Raw genomic sequence first — 20,947 nt, forward strand, 5'->3', positions numbered from 1 at the left:
CTAGACTCTTTTGGTGCCTGTGACTCACCATCTTAACCTTATACATCCAAGAGCCCCATGTACTATAAGATAGTTTGTACACTCACAAAGATTGACTGAGCTTCTTGTACTAAACGGAACACAACAAGTGTAAAATCAGTGGTTAAGGCTCATTGATTTACTTACAATAATAAAATATCAAATTAGCTCAACATTAGCAAGTAAGAAAAAATTCTGACATGAAGCAGAAATGCAGTGACGTGTACAACTTGAGGACAGTGTTTTATACCTCATCTGGCCTCAGTTTGACAGAGATAACATTTGTTTGTAAGTGGACTTCACTCAAGTTCATAACCAGCCTGCACAAGGCTCTTCCTCATCTGTGCTCAGCTGGCCGATTGGAGTGTACGGTCCACTATATGCCAATGAGAAGAACCTCAGGGTTAGCAATGACACACGTACAGGCAAATCACTAGTATACAGCTAGTCTGTTTAATCAGTCCTGCTTGACTCAACATATGACAAGGGCCTGTTGTCTACACTTCTAACTGTTTTACTCCCAGGCTGATAGACTTGAATAAATTAGTTCAGGTCTTTCCTTGCTGTGACACAGGCTGCCCTCTGCTCCAGGTCAGTGTCCTTTCTTCATTCACATGAATCCTAGTACTTCCTGAACACACCACTCCTCTTAGATTTATTTTTCCTTTGTTTTCCAGCCTTGAGCTATGGATTCCATCTCCCCCTCCTCTTTGACTTCCCAGTTGTGACCTTGCTGACCTTTACTAGTCACCTTTGTCTTCATTCTGAGCAAGTCTTTGTCCTCACCATTATTTCCATGACTAGTGAATTATATATTAACCATATAGAATGTGCTCAGTCAATAACAGTCATCTCTTTATATCCCATTTTTTTGGCCCCACTTGTCTGTCTCCTGTTAATCAAACAGGTCCATTCTTGAGTTACCATCAGATAGTAGAAAGAGCATAGGACCAGGGTCAGTTCTAGCTGAGTGATCTTGGCCAAACATCTAACTTTCTTGGCATTACTTTCCTCATTTATAAGAGGGATAAATGATGGGGAGATTTTTTGAAAGAAAGCCTCCGTAATTCCTTTCATTCCTGAAGGTACCCTCCTGGGCAAAGTGACCTTGCCACACTTCCCTCTCCCTTGAATCTGGGCTGGTTTGTGCTTGCTCAGACCAACAGAATACAGTGGACATGGAACTGTGAGACTTCTAAGCCAAGGCCTCGAGAGATCTTGTAGCTTCTGCTCTCTCCTTGACTGCTGTGCAAAAAAGCCTGTGCTAGTCTCCTTGAGGAGGAGATCATAACCAGAGAGAGGAGCAGCTGAGAGCCATCATAAAGTGCCAAACATGTGGGTGATGTCACCTTGGACCATCCAGACCCAGCTGAGCTGCCAGACTACTAGAGCCAAATGAGGGATCCCAGGCAAACCACCCAGCTGAGTCCAGCCCAAATGGAGATCACACATAATCATAAGCTAATAAGTAGAAGTTGTTTTAAGTCTTTAAGTTTTTTTGGGGTTTGTTATATACAATTTTTAAAAAATGGACGCAGATGAAGTTATCCCAAAGATATCTTCTGGTCTGAAATCTATGGTCAAAAGACTTAATATTTCTACTTTAAATCCTTGAGAAATCTTAGAAAGCTGCAAAGGGCGTCAAGACATAATCTGATCAAGCTCCCTGTCTTTAGGCGAAATAATACCAATAAAAAATAATAACGGCAGATGATGTATCGAGCTCCTGCTCTCTCCCAGGACTGTGCAGTCATCATTGCTAATCCTCACCATAACACTGGCAGAATTATCGATGTCCTCATTTACAGAGAGGGCACTGAAGCCCGGCAGGCTGGAGTCACTGTACTGAGATGTGAACTCACATCTTTGATTCTAAAGTTCACGTTCTCCTAACCTTATATCTCACTGAAATGGGTGTTATTAACCCCACTAATAAACAGTGCAATTGATGTAAACAAAAGTGACATTTACCAAGTAAGCAGGTGGTAATGATAATTCAAATATGATTGAGGAGAGAGCAATTAGACAAATTTTGAAAGCAAACAAATCCTCTAAGCCAGAAAACAGGAATTATACCTTCCATTTTCTTGCCAGAAAAATCTCAAATATTTCTCAAAATAGTTCCCCTTAATAGCTCCTCTTGCTGAAGGAATAGCTCCTCTTTTTGCTGTTCTCACCTCTCCTCACTGACATTTTTTCCTCCACTTGTCTTACTTCTCTTTGCTTCTATACACATTTAATCTTTCTTTCATAGCTGTCCTTCCCCTACTTGATTTTTATTACACCTTGTTCTGCCTTCCAGGCAGCTACGCACCCTGATCCTTATCAACCCTTGATAACAGGCTTCAAGGACCTCTTGCCAAATATTCCGCAAATCCCCCACCCTATCCTTGTCTTACAGGTTCAATCATCAGTGAAGCCCAGAAAGAATTTTTCAGTTACACTGAATCTTGTAAAAGTGGATTTACACTTGATTTACAGGAGATCAAAGAAGCATTAAAGTTTTCCTCCCACACAGGAATTCAAACATATTTTTGTTTCTATTGCTCAGCAACCACAACACACAGAAATGCACAAATGGAGGGCGTGAGGCCAGGAACTGTGAGGCCAGGAACTGTATCCCGAGTCAGAGCTTTAATATCAGCTTAATGCTGTAATGGAGAATGGATCAGTATTGTCCCAGCAAGAACTTTTTCAAAACCCTAAAGCTCCAAGGGAGACTCACCATCTCAGGAAAGTGTTACCTTTGTTTTCCTACTCCAGAAAGGTGATAGTTCCAGGTGGAGATTTCTTATCTTCCAGGTACAGATTTCTTATTGCTCACACCCTAAGGAAAGCTTTAGAACAAATATTGCGAGTTCTCAGGAAGAGGCAGAATAAAGGAAGCAAAAGTCCTGTGCTTCAGTGGCTGCCCCAGCTATATTATAGTCCAGGGCCAGATCTCTCCTCTCCCTTTGCTCTTCTGAAAAGATTATTTGAAAGCCTTTGCCCCTGACATCAGAGCCTATTCTTTGGCTCAGCCCACAGCCAAGACTCAGGGAGGATCAGGGATTAGAAAAAGCAAGCACGTATATTGAGAAATGTGTTCTTTTCATAAGAGTAAACTTATACCACGGAAGGAAGTCTAGCAGAAGGGAAGCTTGGATAAGGAGAGGTGGTGAACTAAAGCAAGCAAGCAACTATAACAACAAACCTTTAGAACTCAGAGGTGCAACAAAAGAATGGCACCAGCATTTGAGTCAAGCTAGATAATAAAGCCCATTTAAACTCCTCGAATGGCTGTGATTGAGACTGCGCACTCTTTGATAAAAGACAACCTTTTCTATATTTTTTAAATTGATATTGTGACATTCCTGGATGTTTATGTTCACATGACACAAAGTCACAACGAAGTTAAAAATAAGTTATCTGAGTAACAATAAGGATGTGTAATTCCCATACTGGTTCAGATCCCTTACCAATAGTCACCCTTTACTTACTGTCACCTTAAAGAGGGTGCTATAAAAAACAAGCTGTCCACCCTAACGTCAGACTTGGAGTTTAAGTGGCAATTCCTCCTGTGGCCATAAAGGCTCTTCTGTCTTCCTAGGTTTATCCGATCTCTTTTTGAATCCATTTATACATTTTTCATCTCTGTATTTACCAAGTTATATCAAATAACTTGTCATGTCCCTGTTTGGCTGTCCCAGCAGGCTGTCAGCTCCTTGAGGTATTGTGTCTCATCTGTTTTGGTATCACCAGGGCCTCGTATGGTCCCTGACTCATGGTCAATCCATCTATATTTTCTCAACTTCTGGGGTAATGAATGAGTTCTACAAAGTTATTATGCCATTATTGTGAAGTCGTTGGTATTTGACATAAGTGATCTTGCACACAGACAAAAATTGTGTATATAAAAAGTAATTTTTTTACATACACTAGAAAGCAAATCATAGCTGGCATTTACACAATGCTTACCCTGGGCTGGGCATGGTTACACATATTAACTAACTTAAACTTCACAAGAACCCTAATGAAGCTAGATAACATTATTCCTATTTTACCAATGAGAAAATTAAAATACTGAGAGGCTAAATTAAAATCAGATTGCTTGGGATGAATGCTGCCCCTGATCTTTATTAACTGTCTGACTTTGACCTCTGTGCCTCAATTTACTAATCTGCAAAATGAGGACAAGAGTGATATTATCTCCCAGAGCTTTTGTGAAGATGACTGGTGTCAACGCATGTAGGGTCCACAAACGAAGTGATGAGTCATTGTGACCTATGAAATTTGCAGGATGGGTAATAAAGTTAGTGGAGAGTGGGGGGAGGGATGGAAATTGTGTATTACCATCCCCTACACAAAAAAGGTCTATGGCAGTAAAGAAAATTACCCTTAGGTTTTTCTTTTCCTGTAAAGAAACTCAAAAGCATCAACTGTTTGGTTTAGGCCCAACAGATCAGCTCTTCACGTTGCACCTAAATCAACATCACAATTGTGAGAAAACCAAACTTTTCAGTGCAGATGTTCACAAACACCGCTTACATGGCATGTGCAAGACAAGAGGAGTACATTCACTGCTGGTCACCAGACTGGCTCTCACACTACACTGAATTCACTGGTTAATGCCATGGTTTGGGCCACAGAATTGCTAAGAATAGTGTACAAATATTATTAAAAAGGTCTCAAAAGCACATACTATTCCAAACTTGAATAAGGCGAATATACATGAACTGAGAAGAGCTTATACCTTTATTTATCTTAAACCTGGATTCCAGTTTAATTTCAAAAAGTAACCATGAATAGAAATCATCATGTCAAAGAGATACATGCACCCCCATGTTTATCAGGGCTCTATCCACAATAACCAAGAGTGGAACCAACGTAAATGTCCATCACTGGTCAACTGGATAAGGAAAATGTGGTATATATACATAATGGAATACTATTCTGCCATAAAAAAGAATGAAATTGTGCCATTCACAAGGAACATGGATGAACTTAGAAAAAAATCATGTTAAGTGAAATAAGCCAAATACCACATGTCCTTACTCTTAAGTGGAGCTAAAAAATAAACAAATAAATAATAAAAAGAAGAAAGATGCAACAATCACAGTAATACTTTGACCTTTCAAAAGGAGACAACAGAACTGAGGTTACCAGAGGTGGGGGAGGAGGGGGTAAGGGAGGAATTGGTAAAGGGCCATCAAAAACGATTACACTTTATAATGTTGAAAATACTAATTATCCTGATTTGGGCATCACATATTGCACACAGGTGTTGATGTTCAACTCTGTACCCCACAGAAATGTACAATCGACTGTTATAATAAAAACAAAAACAAAAACAAAAATAGTAACCATTCATTGATTTGACTAATATTTATTGAGCACTTGTGTGTCAGGCACTGTTCTAGGAGCTTGGAATACATTAGTGTGCAAAAGAGACAAGGAACCTCACCTTCCTAGAGCTTGCAGTCTACCAAGTATCTCCAAAGTCACCTCCCTGGTCCAAGCCACCACTGTCTCTCACCTGGATGACTGCAGGAATCCCCTACCTGTCTCCCTGCTCCCACTCTGGCTCCCCTTCCATCCAGAATCCACACAGCAGTCAGAGAAATTGTCAAAGAACAAAATTTCAACAAACTGAGTTTTAAAGATCTAACTGGCTTTTATTACTGATTCATGAATCAGGCAGCATCCCATCTACAAAATAGAGAGCTACATTGGGCATGGCAGAGCAGTTGGTTTTGTAATGTAGCTTAAGCAGGAATAAGGAAAACAAAAAAAGTGGATTAGTTAACAACAGGTTACTTCAGGTTACTTTATTCATAAGGATTAAAGCAGAGGGAACTTCCTAATCATGGAGGCTAGGGTGGACTTGGGCCTTCTTCTTCTTTTTTTTTTTTTTTTTAATAATTAAGAGACTTTATTCTAATAGTTATAGTTATAGTGCTTGTTTGTCGAAATTTAAAGTGAAAACAAATACACAAAACGGTTGATTACTAATTGTATACTGAAAGCAGTAAGCGATTCCACGACACCAAATGAACCAGTTCTGAGGTCTTCCCCAAGATAAATTTAACAGCTCCAGCTTCTTCCGTGTTTATCAAAATACAAAAGAAAAAAGTAGATGGCAAATCGGACCCTTGCAGGCTGAGGGAGCGAGGGCTACTTCACACGGTGCCTGGGTGCTCTAGAGGGCGGCTCTGGAACCGCCCGACCCTCCCTGCGAGCGGGGCTCCTGCCGGGGAGACCCCAGGCAGCCCCCTAACGTCTGCGCGCTGCACACGGCAGGCGCCTCCCAGTGCGTCCCCTCCGTGAGCACAGGTCCAAGCACAACGGCTATGGAACGCAGGGTGACCCAAAGACGAGCGAGTCACGTGCCGCCTACCGTGACCATGCAGGGTGGATCCGTTGGTTTCGTCACCACCTCACGTTCCCAAAGGGAAACAGACGAGCCGATGGACCGTTTTCAGGCCGTTACCTCAAAACCGGCACTACGCATAGCCTCCCTTCTGCCTGCTCATGAGTTCAACTAATCTTGTATTTTTAACTATTTTTTAAAAATGCACCGAGCTCGGGTTAAAAACCAACACACAAATGGATCTCAACACAGATCTCAGCCAGGAGGTGCGTCCAACTCGTCTAAGGCGGCTGCTGCTGGGGCCAGACGCCCACGTGCCCACGTCCCTTCTCAGAACTGAACAGTGAGTTGATTTTTCTTCTTACAGTTAAAAACAAGCTGAGTGACATTGCATACGAGTACCAGACACTGCCTCATTGGAAACAAAAGCTATTTACGTTAAATAAAAACCCTGGCTGCAGGCTGCGTCTGCCACATTTACAGCAAGGCGCGGTGCACATGGTGACCAAAACCATGGGGACAGCTTCTGGTACTCAGAACCACAGAGTCGCTCATCTGCCTCATGAGAGTGAAGCGGAGGGCGGAGAGGAGGAAGTGGGGTGGGGGTGGGAGCGTTCGCCTTCACTGCTGGTTGTGGAGCTGATGGGGCCGCCAGTCCAGTCCTTCATGGAGCCTGTCCCCGCTGGTGGCGCAGAGTGCAGCCCCAGCTTGTCTGTGATTTCAGATGTGTTCACGGCGGTGAGGAGGTCCTGTTGTTGGCTGGCACTCGGGGAGGTCCTGCTGTTGGTTGGCACACTCGGGGAGGTCCTGCTGTTGGCACACTCGGGGAGCTCCTGTTGTTGGCACACTCGGGGAGGTCCTGCTGTTGGCATACTCGGGGAGGGCCTGTTGTTGGTTGGCACACTCGGGGAGGTCCTGTTGTTGGTTGGCACACTCGGGGAGGTCCTGTTGTTGGTTGGCACACTCGGGGAGGTCCTGTTGTTGGCTGGCACACTCGGGGAGGTCCTGTTGTTGGCATACTTGAGGAGGAACGAGTCCCGGAGCTCGTCCTCGGCCAGCATCCTCCTGAGCTCCTCGCGGGCCGCATTCACACACTCCCGCTCACAGCTGTCCACCGTGGAGATCTAACTTAGTGTGTTCTGGAAGTAGTGGCGCCACAGTGGCCGGATCTTGTCCTGGCCACCCCCGGCCCAGGCGGTGAAACTGATGTTCCTGTCGTCTGCGGTCTCTACATTGAAACCTGGGGTGGGAATGGTAATCACCATGTCACCGAGCTTCAGTTTGTACAGAATCATCAAGAGCATGCGCATTTCCTCTTTGTCAAAAAGGCCCTTGAAGAGGTTAAGATATTCCCCATTCCTGCGGACGGGTGGAAGCGACGCTGGCCAGAGAAACTTCAGCAGCTGTTGCTCCCAGCAAGTCACTGGTTTTGCACCCACAACATGGTGGCTCTTGACTTGTCGCTTTTTGATTGGTTGCTTTGAGTCTCCCGTTTTCTTGAAAAACTAACTTGTTTGGACATTTTCCTGTTTTTTTAAAGTTTCAGTTTAATTATGTGGCACTTGACAAGAGTGACTCCTTTTGTTGTTGTTATGAATATTCATGAGATACAAGGCTGATTGTCCCCGTCTTGCCCTGGATGGGAAGGCCAGATCCATACTGGCAGCATGCCCATTACCACAAATTGCGATTGTAGCCCCTCTCCTCCACCCAGTTATCCCCAACCTCCCCCACCCCACTCCACTTTGTATTCCCAGGAATGTTCTCTCCCTCTGCAAGTCCAACGCACTGCTGTGGTCTTTCTTTCCTCCCTTCTTTCTCTTAGCTCCCACATATGAATGAGTACCTGAGGTATTTATCCCTCTGTGCTTTGCTTATTTCACTCAAGTTAAGTTTCTCCAAGCTCATCCATGTTGTTGTAAATGGGAGAATTTCATTCTTTTTTATGGCAGAGTAGTATTCCATGGTGCATATATACCACAATTTCCTTATCCAATCATCCATTGATGGACATTTAGGTTGGTTCCATATCTTGGCTATTGTAAACAGAGCTGCAATGAACGTGGGAGTTCAGGTATCCCTTTGACACAATGATTTCCATTCCTCTGGGTATATACCCAGACGTGGGATTGCTGGATCATATGAAAGATCTATCTGTAGTTGTTTGAGAAACCTTCGTACTGTTTTCCATAGTGGTTGTATTAATTTACAACCTACACCAACAGTGTAGGAGCGTTCCCTTCTCTCTACATCCTCACAAGCATTTGTTATTCACCGTCTTTTTGATTTTAGCCAGTCTAACTGGGGTGAGGTGGTATCTCAATGTGGTTTTAATTTCCATTTCCCTGATGAACTAGTGATGTTGAGCATTTTTTCTTGTACCTGTTGGCCATTCATATATCTTCCTTTGAAAAATGTCTATTCAGCTCCTTTGCACATTTTTTAATTGGGTTATTTGGTTTTTTACTGAGTAATTACTTGAGTTCCTTGTATATTATGCATATTAATCCCTTGTTGGATGCATAGTTAGCAAAAGTTTTCTCCCACTCTGTAGGTTGTCGTTTTAACTTTCGTTTCCTTTGCTGTGCAGAAGCTTTTTAGTTTGATATAGTCCCATTTGTTTATTTTTTCTTTTGTTGCTTGTGCTTTCGGACTCATGTTCATAAAGTCTGTGCCCAGACCTAGTTGCTGAAACGTTTCACCTATATTTTCCCTTAGTAATTTTACAGTTTCAGGTCTTATACTTAAGTCTTTAGTCCATTTTGAGTTGATTTTAGTATATGGTGAGAGGTGCATGTCTAGTTTCATTCTTCTGCATATGGATATCCAGTTTTCTGAGCACCACTTGTTGAAGAGGCAGTCTTTTCCCCAATGTAGATTTTTGTTGCCTTTGTCCAATATCAGATGGCTATAGAGTGACTCCGTTTTGGTTTGGTCTGGTGGGGCCTATTGCAGGAGCTCATCCCCCCGCAACCCCAAGCTTAGGATATATGGTCTTCAAAGCTGTATAGTGTCTGGACTTCTGCCTTTTCTACCACTTTTAATACCACTTTCCCCTCCACTCAGCATTTGGGCTTCTTTCTGTTCCTCTAGCAAACTGGTTCCCTCTGGGCTTTGCACTTGCTGTTCCCTCCACCTGAAATGCTCTTCCCTACTCTGTCACATGGCCATTGCTTTGTATCATTTAGATCTTAGCTAAAATGTTACAACCTTAGAGAAACCTCCCCTGACTCTCCAAAATAAATGATCCCTTTCCCTAAATACAGTCTCTTTCTACCAAATTAGTTGGTTTACTTTTCTTAATCTCATTAATCTCCTTTTGAAATCATTATCATCATTTATTAACTTTTTTTTACCAATTGTCTCCCTGGTGCCCCACTAAAATATAATCCATAAGCATAAGAATCTTGTTTGTCTTGTTTTCTGGAATGCTGTCTGACAGAGTAGGGACTCCATAAGCCCTTGGTGAACAAACGAACAAATGAATGAATGTGAATGAAATTTGGGAAACTCTTTTCTCTGGACCTGCATTTCTTCATCCATAAAATGTAGGGGGTGGGGAACTTGAGGCTCTCATGGTGCTTTCCCACTTTTTGTGATTCTAAGCACACTTTTGCTAATGTTTCAAATATCCTGGTATTTTATTTTTTTTAAATTTTTTACTTGCAATTTATTTCCATGTTAGTCACTTTACTACAAAAAAATAACTTAAATGATATTTAAGTTTGCCATCACGAGGATTCTATTTACCAATTCTTTTATTGTAATACCTATGGAGTAGAAATATACATTCAGAAAGACAAATAATATAGGAAGTGACACATTAATATTAAATATGATGCCAATAGTAGGTTCAGGTGAGGTAGACATTGCATATATCCATTTTTATCTTTATTTATTTTTCTTTCTTTCTTTCTTTCTTTCTTTCTTTCTTTCTTTCTTTCTTTCTTTCTTTCTTTCTTTCTTTCTTTCTTTCTTTCTTTCTCTCTCTCTCTCTCTCTCTCTCTTTCTTTCTTTTTAATTTTATTATGTCGATATACATTGTGGCTGATTATTGTTGCCCATCACCAAAACCTCCCTCCCTCCTCCCTCCCCCCTCCCCCCCAACAATGTCCTTTCTGTTTGCTTGTCGTATCAACTTCAAGTAATTGTGGTTGTTATATCTTCTTCCCCCCCAGTTTTTTTTTTTTTTGTGTGTGTGTGTGTGTGAATTATATATTAATTTTTAGCTCCCACCAATAAGTGAGAACATGTGGTATTTCTCTTTCTGTGCCTGACTTCTTTCACTTAATATAATTCTCTCAAGGTCCATCCATTTTGTTGCAAATGGCAGTATTTCATTCGTTTTTATAGCTGAGTAGTATTCCATTGTGTAGATGTACCACATTTTCCGTATCCACTCATCTGATGATGGACATTTGGGCTGGTTCCAACTCTTGGCTATTGTAAAGAGTGCTGCGATGAACATTGGGGAACAGGTAATATCCTGGTATTTAAAAACGTGGTTAACAAATCCATATTTAGCTCTATTTCAGCCTGAAAAATCCCAAGCTTGTTCTCTTGTGTCAACTGCCCTTTCTGCTGCTTCTCTCTAAATTAATTGCATGATTAAAACTGATGTTGGAGGTAGGGTACAGGGGGCCCCACAGTCGGCCTCCACACACCCAGTCCTCTTACAAGGTTCTTGACTCTGCCACAGCAAAGAATTCAAGGGCAGGGTCACAGGAAAAAGTGAGAACACGTTTAATATAATAGATAAGAAATACAGGTTCCACAGAGAGTACAGCATAGCTCCTGAGACTGAGCAGGGCCCACACCAAGTTTAACACAAAAGTAAGTTCAGTATAGACATCAAGTGTTAACACAAAAGCAAGAAAAACAAAGTTCAGTATGAAGTGCAGGCTGGCTCAAGAGAATGAGCAGGTGCAGGCTGAAAGTAAGTTTGATACAAAGTAAAGTATGCACACCTCAGCCAGCAAAGTACAGCTGACTCCCCGAAAGTGAGCAACAACCCCACCTTTGCCTGGGACTTGGCTTTTATAGTTTCTCTACCTAATGAATATTCAATTAAGGGGGTGGCTCCCATGTATGTAATATTTAGTCTTGCACATGCTCAGTTGGTTTCTTCCTGGAGCATGTTCATTGGTCAGACCCTATCGCATGCACCAGGCATATTCAAGAATATTCAGTCCTCCCTATTGAGTATGCCCAGTTACTAGATTTGCATAAGCCAGCCCCCTGTGATTTCATCTTCCCCCTGTTCCTGCTGAAAATAGGTCTAACTGCCAACAGTAACTTTCCTCCAGGGGAGAATCCAGAGGAGGGGGCCTGACACCTCAGGGACTGGATGGAAACCCAGTGGTGTGTCCTGAAAGCTGAGCCCAGGGAAACTGAGCACCTCCTATATCAAAATGAAACAACTAGAAAAGGCCATGTAATTCCAGATTCAAACTGACAATAACTTTAGGAAGATGAAGATAATATTTAGTATTACTTCTAGCACCTTCATGCTGCTCCTGAACATGATGGGAACTTGCATACTGAAAAGACACATTGTTCCCTGAGGAGAAAAGTGGGTCTAAAATTCACCATTAAACATACATTTTGTGACAGCCACTGTGCTGGGTGCTTCCACATAGCACCATAGGAACCCAGTGAGGCAGGTGCTACTATACCCATTTTACAATAAAAGGAATTAAAACCATGAAAAGTGAAAAAAACTTGCCAGAGGTTGTAAAGAGGGAAAAGAGCAAGGCTTCTACCTAGCTTCAGACCACCGCTACCCAGCATGAAAATATTCGTTGAGTAAGTACAGTTATTTCCAGATTATATTCCAGAGGCTGAATTGTTCAATACTTGCCTAGAATTAGCCTCCTTTGTTAAGTCTCTGCAATTTTTTTCATGCTGGTTGTCTTGTCACTGGATTGCCAGCTCCTTAAATCAAGTGCAAGAATTCCTGAACACACATCAAGCAGTGAATAAATACTTGTTGAATAACCGAACAAATGAATACAAGGGAATTAAAAACTAGAGCTTTTAGTTTTTGCCTCCCTTTTATTCCTCTTTATACAGATGCTTGTACATTTTCCACTGAAACTTGCAAGGCAAGTGTTAGTGCAAGTTGAATGTTGGGATTCTACAAGCGCAGGGAATCTGCAAGGCAGGTTAGAGCCAGTAAAGTTCCACAGATAAAGTGCATGATCTCAACATCTTGGATTTGTTTATTATATTATTCATGGCTTCTTTCCAAAGGCAACTACATCCTAAATTCTGACCACATCCTCTGTACCACTAGTTATGCAGAGTTAGGTAACAAGACAGAACTGTACACATGAATATCTAGTGCATCCCCGCTTCACTTTCATTAATAAGAATACAGGGAGTGTTTTTTCTCATATTCAGGCAATTTAATGCTTATTCTTAGAAGACAAAAATAGGAGCCTAGGCAATTTCACAAGGTGTAAGGAAACTGATGCTCCCATAGATTCATTCTGGGTCCAGGCAGAAAGGTCACAAGTCTAAATGGCTTTCACTTCTCACACTGTAATTAAAATCCACAATTATTGTATTCAACTTCATTCACCCTCTGTGTCATGCAATCTTAAAGGTGTTAGAAAACCAACTTAAATTCAACTTTCTGGAATTAGCTTTAGCTTTAAGGAATTCAGTGTTACAATGTGAGACTCTCCCCTTCCCCCTCCTCCTGCCCCACCTCCCCGCGCTGGTCAAATATGCAAGCCAGGAAGGAAGATAGATCTCTGATAGCTATTTAGTCTTTACTTTAGAGCACAGAATGTTGAGAACATGCCCTGAGGTTTCCTAAATGTCACCACCATGAATGTACTGCTCCTGGGTTCCATAAGGGATAGTGGAGGTTCCCAGACTCCATGATTTGCAAACCTGTCCATTGCAGGATTCACCCACTGGGTCAAAAAAAGCTTGATGTTGGAATCAGTTAAAGCTCATTGGTTTGAATTACAGTCTAATTCATTTTCAAAAAGAGTTAATCCTTGAAGTATAACCCTTATCCAAGTGGTTGCTGCTTTTCTAAATCCTCTCAAGAAAAGATGCCCTACAAAGACCAGTGCTGTATTTAAACGGCTTTTTTCCATCTACTGACAAATCAACTGACCTGGCAAACCACTCCACCTCAGAAATTACTGCAGAATCCCATTCCAAGGGCTTTACTTTGAACATTTCCCCCTTGGATCCTTGTACTAAATGTTCTCATTAGAATTATTACTCTGCTGATAAGTTATTCCAAACACACGTATTGTTTTCATATGGTATTATCTCATCCAGAAGACCTTGTTAAGTTTTGTCTTTATGCGTGGGTCTGCTCCAAATTATGTAACTTGTTTAGGGAAGCTTGATTTTGTGTAAGATATTTTTCTGGTAATGTCATTGTTGTATGTTCTTATTATTTGTGATCATTTTAACTTTCAGATTCTAGTATCTAAATTCTTCTTTCTCAGTCTCAATAACAAACGAAATTTGTGACCATTCTTTATAATGTATTTAATACTTGATCATGAAATCTCAATGGGTCTTTGGAGACAAGACCTAAATGAAGCCTTGTTACACAGTACAAATGAAAATGTAACAATGAAGGATGTTACACACTTTAAATTAATATGTCTCAGTACATCAAGAATAGGTACGGAATAATTGTACTCAATCTGTTAACAATCAGCCCATTTTTCAAAAATGGAAAGAAATATCAATTCAAGGGAGCAGTAATGCCAGGTGCATTTTACAGAAGAAAAATGGAAATGAAAAGAACTGTTTACTTGGTACATGTATATGGGTGTGGCCTATTCTTTATTAACAATGACCTTAGATTTTAAAAATCATCATCTAGTTAGCTTTGAATTACTTGAATTACTTTGGCTTTCCTTTTTGGAAAAATGTTTGTTCTCTTTAAGGTAGAATACAGAATGTCTAACATAGAAAAAGAAATCTCGAAATTTGATTCCCCCCACTTTTTGTTTTGTTTTGTTTTAAATGTTTTGAACACCCACAAATAGGACTCAAGCCACAGAAGTAATGGATTAAACATGATTTAGATCCATCTGAGAGGCATGGACCACTTTTCTAGCACACGAGCAGCCCATGATGTGTTGGGAGCCTGTCCCACTCATAGCAAAGTGGTCATTGTAGTTGCTGTGCTTTGGGTCATGGGATACAAAACTTTTTGCACTCCTGGCTGTAATCAGCTGAACCAGGGATTCGTGGTTGACCCAAAAGCCATGAGCAAGAATGCTGCCCAGCCGATGTGCTCCATTTTGGAGAGTAACACCTTAATCTCGTCTTTCCTCCTGGCATGTCTTGAAATCATGACAAGTAAGACATACTGAAATGACATAGAGGCTGAGAGACACACAGAGAGAAGGCATTGAGCCTGAGTATGTACCATGAGTAGAAGCCATGAAGCAACAGGGTCATGAACAGGCAGAAGCCATGGGACAGACAAGAAAGTTGTAAGAAGAAAGTCAGCCATGGCAACGGAAGTGAGCAGGGAGAAACAGAGCAGAGAAGCTGAGCCACAAGCCTGGCCTATTACCAGCCCAGGTGATTGGCACCAGAATGCTGCTGTATTCTGATCAACTTTCCAGTTCCTGAGGACTGGTTGTGCAGGGCTGAGGCTATTTCATGTTTCCTTACTTCTCCATTGTATCCTTGAAAAAAGTGTCACCCACCACTTGAGCAAACTAGTGTATGTTCCTTGTCACCTAAAATAGCATAACTAAAATATCCAGCCATTAAAACATCAACACACAAAAACCAATAGTCTTACTAGTCACCAATAGTGAAATAGCTGAAGAAGAAATCAAGAAAGTGATTGAATTCATAATAACTATTAAATAAATGAAGTATCTAGGAGTAAATTTAACCAAGGAGGTGAGAGACCTCTACAATCAAAACTATAAAACACTGGTGAAAAAAACTGAAGATGACAAAAATAAATGGAAAGTATCCCATGTTCATAGGATGGAAGAATTAACATCATCAAAATGTCCATATTACCCAAAGCAATCTACACATTCAGCACAATCCCTACCAAAATACCAATGACACTCTTCACATAAATAGAAAAAATGATCTGAAAATTTGTAGAGAAAAGAAAATTTGTATGGAACCACAAAAGACCCTGTATAGCTAAAGCAATCTTGAGCAAAAAGAACAAAGTTGGAAGCATTGTGCTTCCTGACTTAAAAATATACTATAAAACTATAGTAACCAAAACAGAATGGTACTGGCATAAAAACAGAAAATTAGACCAATGGAACAGAATAGAGAGCCCAGAAACAAACCCACACACTTACAGTCAATTGACTTTTGACAAAAGTGCCAAGAACATACAGTGGGGAAAGGACCGTCTCTTCAATAAACGGTGCTGGGAAAACTGGATATCTATACACAGAAGATTGATACCCCTATCTTTCATCATACATGAAAATCAACTTAAAATGGTTAAAGACCTAAATTTAAGACCCAAAACTATGAAACTACTAGAACAAAACATAGGGGAAATGCTACACAAAATGGGAGTGGGCAGTGCTTTTTCACGCAAGACTACAAAGGCACAGGCAACAAAAGCAAAAATACACAAATGGGAGTTCATCAGACTAAAAAGCTTCTGCACAAAAGGAACACTATCAACAAAGTAAAGTGACAACCTACAGAATGGGAGAAAGTGTTCACAAACTACACATCAGACAAGGGGCTAATAGCAACAATATATTAGGGACTCAAACAAATCAACAGCAAAAAACCAAATAACCCAATTAAAAAATGGGCAAAGGACCTGAACAGACATTTTGCAAAAGAAGACATACAAATGGCCAACAGGCACATGAAAAATGCTCAAAATCACTCAGCATCAGGGAAATGCAAATTAAAACCACAATAAGATATCATCTCTCACCCCAGTTAGAATGGCTATTATTGACAAGACAGAAAATAACAAGTGCTGACAAGGATGTGGAGAAAAGGGAACCCTCCTACATTGTTGGTGGGAATGTAAATTGGTACAGCCACTGGGGAAAACAGTATGGAGGTTCCTCAGAGAATTAAAAATAGATCTACCTTACAACCCACCTATCACACTGTGGATATATGCCCAAAGGAAATGAAATCAATGCATTAAAAAGACACCTGCAACTCCCATGTTTATTGCAACTCTGTTCACAATAGCCAAGAGATGGAATCAACCCAAAGGCCCATCAACAGATGAATGGATAAAAAAACTGGTATATATACACAAGGGAATACTATTAAGCTATAAAAAGAAATGATATCCTATTATTTACAGCAACATGGATGGAACTGGAAACCATCATGTTGAGTAAGTCAGGCACAGAACGACAAATACTGCACAATCTCACTCATGTGGAATCTAAAAAAAAAAAATCACAAAAAATACGTAAGTGGTTCTCATAGAAGTAGAGAGTAGAATAACGATTACCAGAGGCCAGGAGGAGAGGGGGTGGGAGGGAGGGGAAGTGGTGGACTAATGGATACAAAACTATGCTATCTACCCTAAGTGAATCGTTGTGCAGCATATGCATGTATTGAAACAACACACTGTATCCCACAAAAATGTACAAATAAATGTTAAAATTAAAAAAGAAAACATCCAGCCACAAGCAACATGTAGGAATGTATTCACAAGTGTTGGGACAGGAAATTTCAAATATCAATTAAAACTGACTTTGTCTTACCATTATAAAATTTTTAAGTTAATTTTTTTGTAATTATGAATGTAAAAATATACTCAATGCAGAAGACTTGGAAATTACAAAAAAAGCTTGGAAAAGAAAAGTCACAATCGCCACAACCAGAGATATTGCTGTGTTGTGTGTATGTCTCTCCAAGTGTTTTAAAGCAGGAGTAACAGGACTGGGATTCTGCCTGTCTCAGTTTTATCTGGGATATGAAAGCAAGAGATCCCAGATATCCAAGTGAGTTTGTAAAGAAGACCAGCCAGGAGAACTTGCTCGGTGGGATTTACAAAAACAAACTAAAGCCCAAGCTCTCTTGTTAGGGTTACAAGTCTCCTTACCCACAGGGTCAGGAGAGCAGAGACAAAGGGAGGATCTGTGAGGAGGCTTTCTTTAGAGAGGGGGGCTTCTACAGCACTATAGAAGAGCATAATTCTGTCCCTACTAGTGTGGGGAAAGGCGGCCTGGTATCTGACTCCTGCCTGAGAAGTCCGAGTTTGAGAAACTGGGGCAGGCCCGTTGCTTTGGCTGCAGTGTAAAGTGCATAGCTCAGCTGGCAATCTGCTCATTTCCAGGGTTTCTTGGGCAAAAATGGTGTGAGTGCTTCCCATGAACAAGACATGGGCCACAGGAGAGGCTGAGGAGGCATGGGGTTCTCTTGGTTTGTGTTCACTAGAGCTGGCTCAAGGGGTGAAGAGACCTTAGTAGAAAGAGGCTGTGGGTGAATCATTGGAATTCTAGGAGAGAGTAGGGGAGAGTACATAATCTGCATCAAAAGAGCTGCAGAACAGTGCCTGGCCATGGGGCATCTCTGAAAACGCCACATGAGCACACACAAGAAAAGAGGCAGATTTAAACATCTGCCCAACCCAGAGAATGTGAAGCTACCCTGCAACCATTCCAGCCAAACCAGAGCCTTTCAGCATATGCCTCCCATTCAGACTCGTGCCTCTCCTCCAACCCACTCTCCACCTCCACCCTGGAATGGTTAAAAACCAGCATCAAAGGGATGAAGAGGTAGAAGCTTAGAGGGAAAGGAAGAAGGACCAAATTCCTCCTCACTGTCTCACTGCAGCAAGTGGTGGCTGTGCAAGGGAAGTGACTGCTCCTCTGAAAGAAGCTGGAATTAATCTGGGACAGGACATTCTAGGTATTGTATTGAATTGAGACTATGTTTTGTGTCTTCAAGTGATCAAAGGAACTTTATTACATAAGAGTGAGCAGAAAAGTCACAGGACTGCCCTTGTTTTTATCCAGCTGCATTTGAAGGGATAGTAGGAGACAAAACTAAAGACGGTTTCTGATTATATTCCCTGATTCCTCTTTGCTCGATGTGCCAAGTTATACATGTGTGCAGTTTTAAAAAATGCTGTTACACTATATGTACTGTTGGGCAGCCTAGGTTTCCCACTTAGCACTACAGTGGGATTGCTCTGCTATGTCAATACTGGACCACTGTATCTCTGTACTGTAACATGTGTACCTACTCCCCTATTGTTGGATATATGAGTTATTTCTAATTTTTTAAGGTCATAATGTTGAAATGAACATGGTTCAAAACTAGCATTGTGCACATCTCTGATTAATTCCTTAGGATAAATTTCCTTGAAGTGGGATTTTCAAGTCAAAGGATGAGCACGCTTTAATGACTTAAGAAAATATATGACCAAATTGCTCTCCTGGAGAAAGGTCATACTAAATTTTTCTCCTATGAGTGCCCATTTTCTTTGCCAACAGTAGTTATTATTATTGTTTTTTAAATCTTTGCTATTCTGATAGACAAAAATTTTTTTTTCTTTTTTTGGTATTTATTTGATTACTTATAGAGGTTGAACATTATTTCGTATGTTTATTGGATTAGTATACTTTTTCTTGACTTCTCTGCTCAACATCTATGCTTATTATTTAAACCAGGAGTCACTGAAAATATTGATTCCATGAAGTTCAAGGTAAAGAGCCAAAAGAAGGTAGAATTGGCAACTTTTGGTATTTGCTTTAGAGTGTAGCTCACAGGCCGGTTTATATGGCACTAATCGGGGCTCAGAGTGGCCCCTACAGCATGCACCTTTTTCTTGGTTGCCTCATATTGCTCTTGCCTCTGTTCAGGTTGCAATGGTAAGTACAGAGAAGTAAAATGTGGCCTAGTTATACAGACATTACTGTCATTTACGCTATCACTATTTTCATGTTTGATGGCCCCAGACTGCAGTGGTAGCATAAAATTACTGTGTGAGCTTCTCTGAGGGTGCTGGGCCTGGCTGGTGAGGACGATCAGTCAGATGATGGGTTCTAATTTGTTCCTTGGGCTGATCAAATAACATCTGTGTGCCTCATTTTCCTCATCCGTAAAACTCACTTCTTTATGACCGGCCCCCTGCTTACCCATCCGGACCTGTTTACCATTACTCCTTTGATTAAATCTAAGGTGCCAACCATTCTGAACTCTTCGCCATGCTCTCTGGACATTTTCCAAGTTTCTCTTTTGCTTACAGTGAATGCTCTTTCTTCACATAATTTGTCCCGTGATCTAATTCAGTGCTGGCACTCAGCTAAAGGTTGAAAAATGTCTTTTTGAATGAAAAAAAAAAAAAAATGAATCCCATTCAACCATAGTGAGCATTTAAATTTGTAAGGATGATATGAAGACACTAGGAAATTTAAGATCTATTGGTGGAAAAAGATATGTTCAAAGTATCTGTGATATATCATGTAATAGAAAACTAAGACTCTTGCTTTGGGATGATGAAGAAGAAGATTAATTCTAGCAAAGGGCTAGGAAAGCATTCATGAGGATGGGCCTTAAAAGATAGAATTAGACTTTCTGGAGTACAAGCTCCATTAGAGCCAGGTCTGAATCCACCATTGTTCATCTCTAGTGATGCTCATTCCCCAATGAATAAGTGAATGACATGGAAAGTAGATAAGGTGTGCAAGTGGGGGGTGGGGTGAGGGTGAGTGAAGGCCATCGCTGGCAGGGAAAATCCTCTGAGTGCAGGAAGTGAGGTAGGAGAGTAAATGACTTGGCTTTGGTTTGTTTGTTTTAAGTGGTCATACGAAGTTTTTATTTGCTAGCCTTGCATCAAGGGAAACTGTCCAAAGTTACTCATGGAGGTCAACCATTATCTATTAATATTTTCATTATTGTCTGAGTCACTGGACTATAACTAAGAATCCTAGAAACCCTGAAATTCTCTCGATTTCTTGGTAGATACACAGGAAAACATTCAACACTAAGATCATGAAAGTTTTCTGGATGCTTCCTATGCTCTTGTGTAAAGAACAGGGCTGGGAGGTGGGAGGGGGGAAACTAACATTTCCTTCTGTGGGCTCATGCCAGTCACTCACTCACACACTATGTGATTGCTCTGTGATACGACTGATTCAGCTGATAGCCAAAGATATGGAGAAAGGTGCCACAAAGCCCTTTAATTCATATTTAAATTCTATTTTATCAGAAATGATTTTGTGCTTTTCTTCTATTTAACATTTCCAGAATTTAAAAACAAAAACCAAAAAAAAAAAAAAAAAACAGTTCAGCTAAATCTCATTCTCTGTGTGCAAGTCTGTTAAAAATTAATGAACATTTAGCCTTACTGAAGAGGAACAGATTGCTGGGGAGGGGGAGGGAAGGAAGTCAGGTGGGAAGGAATGTTCTAGAGCAAGTCAGCAGTTACACACAATAAATAATAAATGAACATCAGCTTTTTTCTTTAGGGCTTTAGCTTCCAATATTGACTTGAATGGTCTTTGTGAATTGAAGATTCAAATATTCCAACTACGCATTAAAATTCAATAGTGTGTTATGTAGAATTGACTCGAAAGCATTAAGAGGCCGAAACTGGAAATCATTTTCCCC

General features: G+C 40.8%; 1 protein-coding gene and 1 pseudogene across 1 annotated transcript in view; both read right to left on the reverse strand.

Moving 5' to 3' along the window:
* The window catches only part of EXPH5 (exophilin 5), a 75,624-nt gene that overhangs the window by 32,717 nt on the left and 21,960 nt on the right, over positions 1 to 20,947 (reverse strand). The gene's annotated exons all lie outside the window — the stretch shown is intronic.
* Positions 6,989 to 20,947, reverse strand: part of LOC134374934 (ADP-ribosylation factor 1-like) — a 35,661-nt pseudogene continuing 21,702 nt past the window's right edge.

Source organism: Cynocephalus volans, chromosome 4 (genome assembly GCF_027409185.1).
Source record: "Cynocephalus volans isolate mCynVol1 chromosome 4, mCynVol1.pri, whole genome shotgun sequence".
Lineage (NCBI taxonomy): Eukaryota > Metazoa > Chordata > Mammalia > Dermoptera > Cynocephalidae > Cynocephalus > Cynocephalus volans.